Below are 9,377 nucleotides of genomic sequence, written 5' to 3'. Positions count from 1 at the left end.
AATTGGGAGCTGCCAGTCCCTGCGTGTCTTAGAGAAAACCAGCCTCCCGGTTCCCAGAGCACTCCCTGGGCATTTACATAAAACCCTCTGCCCCTGCCAACTCCTCACCGACCCCTCCACCAGCTGGAAAAACCAGTCCCTCCAGACCAGGGGAGGCAGGCTGACCCATGCTAAGGGCCCAGAAAGCTGGACCCTCACCCAAAATGGCAGCCTGCAGCAGGACGCATACACGTGAGGCTCACAGGAACAGGTTCAGAGCCGGCCATGGCCTTCCGAGTCCAGGACCGGACTGCACTCTGGATCATTCTGCCTCCCAACCTACCTTCCCCAACTCTGCCTTCATGAATTCCAGAGTTTTCATTATCTGGCAAAGTCAGGTGGGGGTGGGGAAGGATGTTACCACCTCCTTCATCCATGCTGGGAGCTCAACACCCCTTCCTGGCTGGAAGGTCACCTAGATGGAAATTTCCAAACGTGTTGTCCAGTTCCCTTGTGCAGCCAGAGGGGAAAAAAAAAAGATTTTTTTTCCCTCATGCCCAGTAAAATTGGGAGCTGAGTTGTGAAGAGAGAAAACCAAAAAGGATTTCATTCTGGACTTCCCCCTGGGCTGGAGCTGGGGGAGGGGAGGGTTCAGGGTTGAGGGGAGGCGTGGATGGGAGGAGGCTGCTGCGTGGGGTGGGGGGGAACACGGCTGTCCCCAGGGGACAGGGCATGCTGACAGGACATGCCAGACATCCAGCAGAGTGAAGGGTGTCAGGAGAGGGGCCCAGCCCCCCAGGCTGGCATTCCTCACTCATGAAGCACAGTCATAAATCACGGCTCCCACCCAGACCCACACTAGGACCCCACCAAGGCCCCAGGCGACAGCCCCCACCCCCACTGGGAGCGGGCTGGCCCCAGAATGGTGAGACTCCTCCAGGGGCTTACCCACAATGCAGTGGCCTCCCAAGGGGGAGGACCCTCTGCAAACTAGGACTTTCTTTGCCACCCTGGTTGGGTACCCACAGTCCAGCCCTGGCTGGGGAACAGATGGGCATGCTTCCTAGGGGACACATGACCTCCAACTGTTCTCAGCTCCCCTTCATACCTGTCTGATTCCCCCTCAGTCCTGCTCAGAGAGGGCCAGATGTGCATTGAGGTCACACAGCAGCCCCAGGGGGATGAGGACTGTCTTCTCAGGGAAGGAGGTGGACGAAAAGTGGCCTGAGGGGTGACGGGGCGGCTATGGTGGGTGCCCTGGCAGAGCACAGGGCAGGCTTCCCCAGGTGCATAGAAATCACCTTCCACAGCAGGCGGGAGGGCAGAGACGGGAAGCAGGCGGCACCTGTCGGCCTAATCACCATCATTAGCTGGGCAATAAAGTAGCACAGAGGGACGGAGCCAGCCTTTGAAGGAAGGGCCTGTCAACCCAGGTTGGGTTTGAGCAGGTGGCCTAGCAGCTCAGCCGCTCCTGGGCACACACACTCTGGGCTGCAAGAAGATGGGGCTTTGCAGAGACGGGGGTCTATGCCCTCCCAGCCTGGGCCCCACCCTCTCCCCCATGGCTTCCAGGAAGGCAGCAAGGGGCTTTGGGTGTCTCCTGCCAGCTGCACTTGTGCAGTGCTGGGACTCAAGAACATCTATCGTAGTGAGTTCCCCATTGCTGGTGAGATCAATGAAGCCCCAACAACTTGAGGACAGTCTGCCTGACATGCCATGCCCCCAGTTCCTAGCAACAGTCTGGTGACTGTTGTATGAATGATAAACATATTAGAAGAATGCAAGTGTTTCTTGCTTCTGGAGAGAAGTCTGACCTCAAATCCCCTTTCCAGGCTGCTGTGTGTGGAGTGCTGTGTAATCTTGAGCCAATGTCACCTTTTAGGCTCATCAGATAGACCCAGTTTTCCCCTGCCCCTGTCCCCTAGGGCCCTGGGAATGTCCCTGGTAACGTCCCCCCTCTTCTTGCTGGCCAACCCCAGCCCCAGAGGCAACTGTAGCAGCAAGAAGGCCTAGCAAAGAGCTACCAAGCCAAGTGTTCTTTGTTTTTTTTTTAATGGGTTTTAAAAAATATTTGTTTATTTGGCTACGTTGGGTCTCAGTTATGGCACGCAGGATCTTTCTTGTGGCACGCTAGATCTTTCATTGCGGTACCCAGGCTTAGTTGCCCCACAGCATATCAGATCTTAGTTCCCTGACCAGGGATTGAACTCACCCCCTGCGTTGGAAGCCAGATTCTTAAACACTGGACCACCAGGGAAGTCCCAAACCATGTGTTTTAAGAAGAACCTGGCAGGGTAGAAAATGGGTGCTTGTTAGGAGGCTGGAGAAGGTGGGAGAAAGGGATATTAATCCCCCTGCTGGTTTCACCTTGCTTTGGTCTTTAGGCCAAGGGAAACTCTAGGGGTTAGAGTCCTCAATCCCAGCCTAGGCCCCTCAGGGGCTCAAACTGTGACTTTCCTATCTCCCCAAAGTCTCAGAAGGGAGGCTGCTTCCTGAAATGGGAGGGGTGAGCTGCACAGGAGAGTGGACAGTGCACCTGGGGGTGAAGGCTTAGAGGTGGAGTAGAACTGGGATGGGTGAGGTTCTGGTGGGTGCCAGCCTGGAGAGGGTGCCCCCTACAGCCTCCACCCAGTTTGGACCCCATTAGTCATGATTATGGAGAAGGAAATGGCAACCCACTCCAGTGTTCTTGCCTGGAGAATCCCAGGGACGGGGGAGGCTGATGGGCTGCCGTCTATGGGGCCTCACAGAGTCGGACACGACTGAAGTGACTTAACCTAACCTTAGTCATGATTAGCAGAACCAAGAGGTTTTACTAGGGGCTGGAAAAGGGTGAGCTTCCACCACAGGGAAAGGAGGCGGGGGGCACAAAACTGGGGGCAGATTGGGAGGGTTGTGACAGAGATTCAGGACAGCTGCTCTTGGGCTGCCTTGGTAGCTCAGTTGATAAAGAATCCACCTGCCAATGCAGGAGATGCAGGTAAGGTCCCTGATCCCGAGAGGATCCCATATGCCCCAGAGAAACTAAGCCTGAGCGCCACAACTACTGAGCCTGTGCTCCAGAGCCCAGGAGCTACATCTACTGGGCACACATGCTGTACCTACTGAAGCCCTAGAGCCTGTGGTTAGCAATAAGAGAAGCCACCGCAATGAGAAGCCTGCACACCACAACTAGAGAGCAGCCTCCACTCGCTGCAACTACAGAAAAGCCTGTGTAGCAACAAAGACCCAGCATGGCCAAAAATAAAAATAAATAAATATAATTTTAAAAATGAATAGAAGTTTTATTTTAAAAGAACTGCTCTTTTGTTTAAATATTGCTTTATTGATTTATTTGGCTGTGCTATGTCTTAGTTGCAGCATGTGAACTCAGTTTTACCACGTGAACTGTTTCACCACTTGGGTTCTAGTTCCCTGACCAGGGATCGATCCCAGGCCCCCTGCACTGGGAGCTTGGAGTCTTAGCCACTGGACCAGGGAAGTCCCCAAAAGAGCTGCTCTTAATGGTGGGGAGACCCACAGAACCACAGATTCCTGGGTCACACAGAGAACTACAGAGAGACACGTGAACAGACACCTGCATACATAGTCACGCATTCACGGGCACTCACAGCTCTTCAGACACCCAGAGTCATTCACGGACACACACATGTGCGTACACAGTCACAGACATTTGCACACGCACTCACTCAGACATCCATGGAAACACGGATGCCCAAATGCACAGTGTCCAACCTGAGTGTTCCCAGAAGTACAGAGGCACTCACGCACACGGAGACACAGAGTCAGACACAGACAGGCCCAGCCTCACGTTGTCGCTCCAGACTTAATGCACACTCACAGCGGCACGTGTGAGCCTGGGAACAGAAGCGTATAGACTTGCACGCTCACAGTCACACACAGGCACACGTGTACTTACATAGACACAGATACCAGTGAACATGCACACACACACCGGCATCACCCCTCCCCACCTCCATGACGATGCCTCCTACAGCAGGAGGGATTAAGGTGAGACGACCGGAGAAGCCTGCCCTCCCCACCCAATAGGACTCTCTACATCCCTCACTACTGGTCCTCCCCACCAAGCTCTCAGCCTGGAAACTCCCTGGATTTCCCAGAGGGTCAGCCAACCAGAACCGGCTCAGACCTCCCAACCCAGCGGCCCTGTCACACTCTCTCCACGGCCCTGGCCAGCACTCCTCTGATCCTCCACGGCCTAGAAGCTGCCCTCTCTCTCCCAGGAAGCCCGTTCTAACTCCAGACCTCTCCAGCCCTTCCTGGACATGGAGTTCTTGGACCTCAGGGTCTCACGACAGCCGGGCTTGGGCATTCCTCGCAAGTGTTCTCAGGTTCTTCTATGCCTGTGGACTGAGACTTGGAACACCTGGGAAGTGGCAGGTTCAGTCTTGGGAACTCACTTTGGGAAGACAAGTTTAACTCACATGAACGCAAGCAGACAGGGAATTCCTTGGCAGTCCAGAGATTAGGACTCTGTGAGTCCACTGCCAAGAGCCTGGGTTCGATCCCTGGTCAGAGAACTGAGATCCCACATGCCTCAAGGTATGACCAAAAATAAATAAATGAATAATTAAAAAAAAAATTTTTTTTAAAGCTCACATTCTCTTCAAAATTAAAAACCCAAGTAGACAGAAGATGGCCAGTGTTGAGATGGGGTGCAAGGAAAGGGGCCCCTCTTCTATCACACTGGGACTCCCAATAGTGGAAATATAGCTCCTCCTTCTCCCCTGTAACACCAGACTGCCACATGGCAGACAGTGACCAGAGAGATTTCCCTCCCTGAGACAGTCAGGCTCAGAGTGGCCCAGCCCCAGGCATAGCTCAGCAGTAGACAGTGAACCAGTTCTAACCTCTAGTCTCCCGAGACACACAGTTCCTCTGGCCCCTGTCCGTTTAAACACCCAGCTACCACAGCCCATCCAGGCCAGAGCCCAGCTCAGCTCTATCTGCAGGGCCTGAAATGAAGATGTTGGAGTGTGTGGGCCAAACCTCCAGATGGAAGCAGCTTCCAAGGGGGGAAGAGTTGACCCTGTAATAGCTAGATTTGAGAATAGGCACCAGGACAGAATTCTGGGTCTAGGGGAGAACTCTGAGGGCCTCCTGTGATGAGAAAAGGAGAGGATGAGTCTGTCCGGAGGCCGAGAAGGAGAAGAATGACCTCGCAAATCCCCTTTCAGTCCAAGTTTTCTGGAATTCCAGAGGCTTCTGGTTCAACTCCCAGATTGCATGGGATGAGGAAGTAGTGCTTCCCAAAGAAAAGAGGGAGCCAGGGCCCCCGCCCATTCCTGGGGCACAGGTGGATGCTGTCTCAGAAAGGGAGGAATTTCATCTCACCCATCACAGTCTCACTGTGGGAAGGTGAAAACCAGTCTCTCCTGCCATCCCACCAGAGGCTCCCTGGGACCCTTGGCCCCTAAATTCACTTGCCTTTCCCTGATTATTAATGATGTTGAAAATTTTTCATGTGTTTGTTAGCCATTTGTATTTTATCTGTGAATTGCTTATTCATGTCCTTTATCCACTTTCCTGTGAGACTGTCTTTCTTATTTATTTATGTATTATGGATATTAACCATTTGTTATATATATTACACCACTTTCTTCTAGGCTGTTTTTTGTCTTTCAACTTTGTTTATGGAATATTTTGCTCTAATAAAATATTTAGTTTTTTATGTAATCAACTAACACGTTACTTTATGTTTTCTGGATTTGATGTCATGCTTTAAAAATGTATTCTCCATTCCATAATTATAAAAATGTTTCCTAGATTTTTCTATTGATCTGTATGCTTTTCATTTTACATAAGATCATTAATTCATCAGGGACTTCCCTGTGGCTCAGACAGTAAAGAACCTGCCTGCAATGTGGGAGACCCAGGTTCGATCCCTGGGTTGGGAAGATCCCTGGAAAAGAGAATGGCAACCCACTCCAGTATTCTTGCCTGGAGAATCTCCATGGGCAGAGGAACCTGGCAGGCTACAGTCAATGGGGTCACAAAGAGTCAGACATGACAAAGCAACTAAGCACAATCATTAATTCATCTGGATTTTTTTATGTGTAGCATGAAGTAAGATTTAACTTTATTTCTTTCAAGTGGAAAACTCCCATGTTCCCAAGTATCCCAAGCTCACTTATTGGATTTTCATACTTTACTACTGCTTTAAAACTCTTATTATCATATACCAAATTCTTACAAATGCCTAAGTTTATTCTGGACTCTGTTATCTTCCATTAATTTTTTTGTTAATTTGTACCAAGATCACACTGTTTTAATTGCAGAAGCATTATTGAACATCTTGAAATCTAGCAAGACAAGTTCCCTCTATTAGTCTTCTTTTTCATAAACTTCTAAGCTATTTAGTTCAGTTCAGTTGCTCAGTCGTGTCCGACTCTTTGCGACCCCATGAATTGCAGCACGCCAGGCCTCCCTGTCCATCACCAACTCCCAGAATTCACCCAAACTCATGTCCATCGAGTTGGTGATGCCATCCAGCCATCTCATCCTCTGTCGTCGCCTTCTCCTCCTGTCCCCAATCCCTCCCAGCATCAGAGTCTTTTCCAATGAGTCAACTCTTCGCACGAGGTGGCCAAAGTACTGGAGTTTCAGCTTTAGCATCAGTCCTTCCAATGAACACCCAGGACTGATCTCCTTAAGCTATTACCATGTGTTTATTCTTTCCCAAACTTTTAAATCAACTTGGGAATTCCCTGGCAGTCCAATGGTTGGGATACGGCACTATCACTTCCAGGACCCAGGTTCAATCCCTGTCTGGGGACCTAAGATCCCACAGACCCACAAAACGAACCAAAAAACAGCTTGTCAAGTTTGAGGGAGTGGGGAATTAGACTTTTGATTTAAATTACATGTAGTTTATACATTATTTAGAACAGAATGGACATCATAGTTTATACATTATTTAGAACAGAATGGACATCTTTACAATATTATATTGAACTTTCCAATTCAGGAACATGATATGGCTTTATATTTATTCAGAATTTATGTCTATCAGTTAAGTTCTATTGTTTCTTCATGTAGATTTTTATACTTTTTTTTATTAAGTGTATTCCTGGGTATTTGGTAATGTCACTATTGTGAATTGGATCTTTTGTCTTCTTATACTTTACAAGGATAGTATGGTTATTTTAGTTGTATAGAAATGGCTTAGATTTTTCTATATATATGCTTAACATTTATTCTGCTGCCTTGCTAAATTCTCTCACTAGTTCTAATAGTTTTTTAGGTAATTCTCTTGACTTTCCTAGGTAAACAATCGCACCATTTGTAATTCTTGAAGATTTTGCCTCTTTCCTTCTCATATTTATGTCCCCCCTCCTTTTTTTTTTGACTGTACCATGTGGCATGTGGGACTCTAGTTCCCCAACCAGAGATCGAACCTCCACCCTTTGCACTGAAAGTATAGAATCTTAACCACTGGACCACCAGGGAGGTCCCCCTTGTTTCTTTTTCTTATCTTATTGCACTGGTTAGGGCCTTCAGAATAATGTTGATTTGATAGCAATGATAGCAGCCTCTAATTTACAACTTTTACTCTGAGCTCTCTGAGCCCAGCATATCCATAAGGAAATACCTGTGAGTCTAGAAAACAATTAGCCCTGTAGACATCAGATAGGAGCAATAAACAAACACATGAGAAGGTCCTGACAGCTGCCCTTTCACTGTGAAACTTCACTGGTTATCAGGTTAAGGGAGCAGAGCTTTTATTGCTAATTGGAGTCCCAGAGAAAGGTGAATTGAGTCAGGGCTCTAGTTCTAGCCCCAGAACATAATTTCTGTACCCAAGTGGGCAAGCCAGCACATCCTCATTTCCTACCAGCACCACTGGGCTGGATAAATAGAAAGGGGGCACGTGTCTACTGAGCATCTGCTGTATACCAGGGATTGTGTTAGGAACTTTAAACATAATCTCTTTATTCCACAACAACTCTTTGGGTGAATTATATCATTCCTTTGTTAATAGATAAGGAAACTGAGGCTCAGAGTGGGAAGTATGGAAGATGACACAGCTAACCTCATTCACAAGAGTTCATCATTGTTGGCCTCAGCACCCCTTTTTTGAGACGGATATTCCCTGCCATTCCCTGTCTAGGTCTAGACTTCCTAGACCAAGAAGTCTCCAAATGTTTTAGTCTACTCCACGCTGATACCAGATGAACACCGGGACCCCCCAACCAAGGTTGGCGTTACTTCCTTCTGTGGAATGAGATAGAGCATGGAGGGAAGAGCTGACCTGTTTACACTCTCAGGTCAGAAGCCAAACCCCAGGCTTTGCTGGGCATTCCACATCTACAAACCTGGAGCCTAGAGTTCTAGGAAGAGATACAAGTGGGCTTAGAGGCCAGAACAAGGGGGTTGGGGAAGGTGGGAAAGAATGGTCAGGGACAGGAGACAGGGGTGGGGGAAAGAAGATGAAAAAGGAGCAGTGAGTAGGAGGTGGGGACAGGGTCTGGGCAGGGAGCCAGGGAGAGGCCCCAGGCCTGAGTCCAGGCAAGAGCACTGGGGGACAAATTTCCAGGCCTCTCCTCCTCCAGGGTGGACTCTGAGGGGCCAGAACCAGAGCCACAACCACATAAATATCTGTTTCCATCATCCAGGCCATAAAGAGTGGCCATGGGATCATGACACAGAACAGGGGCCCCCATCTCCACCTGCTCAGACACACAGATACATACACAAGGCAGGATTGCTGACCCAGACCAGAGATGTGTGCACAGACACAAGGGTGTAATCACACAGATGACACACGAGAGGACACAGGCTTGGATACAGGGACACAGATCCACACACGGATGTGGGGAAAGACGTAGACGCAGATGCACACCAACCTGGGAGACAAACGTGCAAACACACGGAGACACTCACATGCCCACAAACACACAGAGGAAGTCAAGGACACAGGTACACGTGGGTGCACACACCCCCACACACAGGAGACACCCTGAAGGTGTCAGAGGGACTGTAGAGAGACAGGCAGAGGGGCCAGACCTCACGAACAGATAGTCCCCAGCAAACCTATGCTTATGCCTGGCCCTTGGAGGGTCATGACTATAGCCTGTCCATGGCAGTCCTGAGAACCCCAAGCCACCACTCAGAACTGCCCCCCAGACCCCCCTCACTGGCTCCATGAACATACACGCGGTGGCCCAGCTCTCCTGACACACGTGTACATGTCCCAACAGGCCTGTGCCCCACCCATGGGGGCTGACATCCCTGTGCTGGGGTGCAGGTAGGGGCCACGGGGCAGTCCCCTCCCTCACAAGCCACAGGCTGTGCTTGCTGGCAGAGACAGGGGGCCCAGGCTGGTCCAGGAGGTGGGAGGGGTTTGGGGGGGCCAGGGCGTGGCTGGGGCGGGCTCA

Source organism: Bubalus bubalis, chromosome 3 (assembly GCF_019923935.1).
Source record: "Bubalus bubalis isolate 160015118507 breed Murrah chromosome 3, NDDB_SH_1, whole genome shotgun sequence".
Classification (NCBI taxonomy): Eukaryota; Metazoa; Chordata; class Mammalia; order Artiodactyla; family Bovidae; genus Bubalus; species Bubalus bubalis.
The sequence above is the reverse complement of the archived record's forward strand: the minus strand, read 5'-3'. Positions refer to the sequence as shown.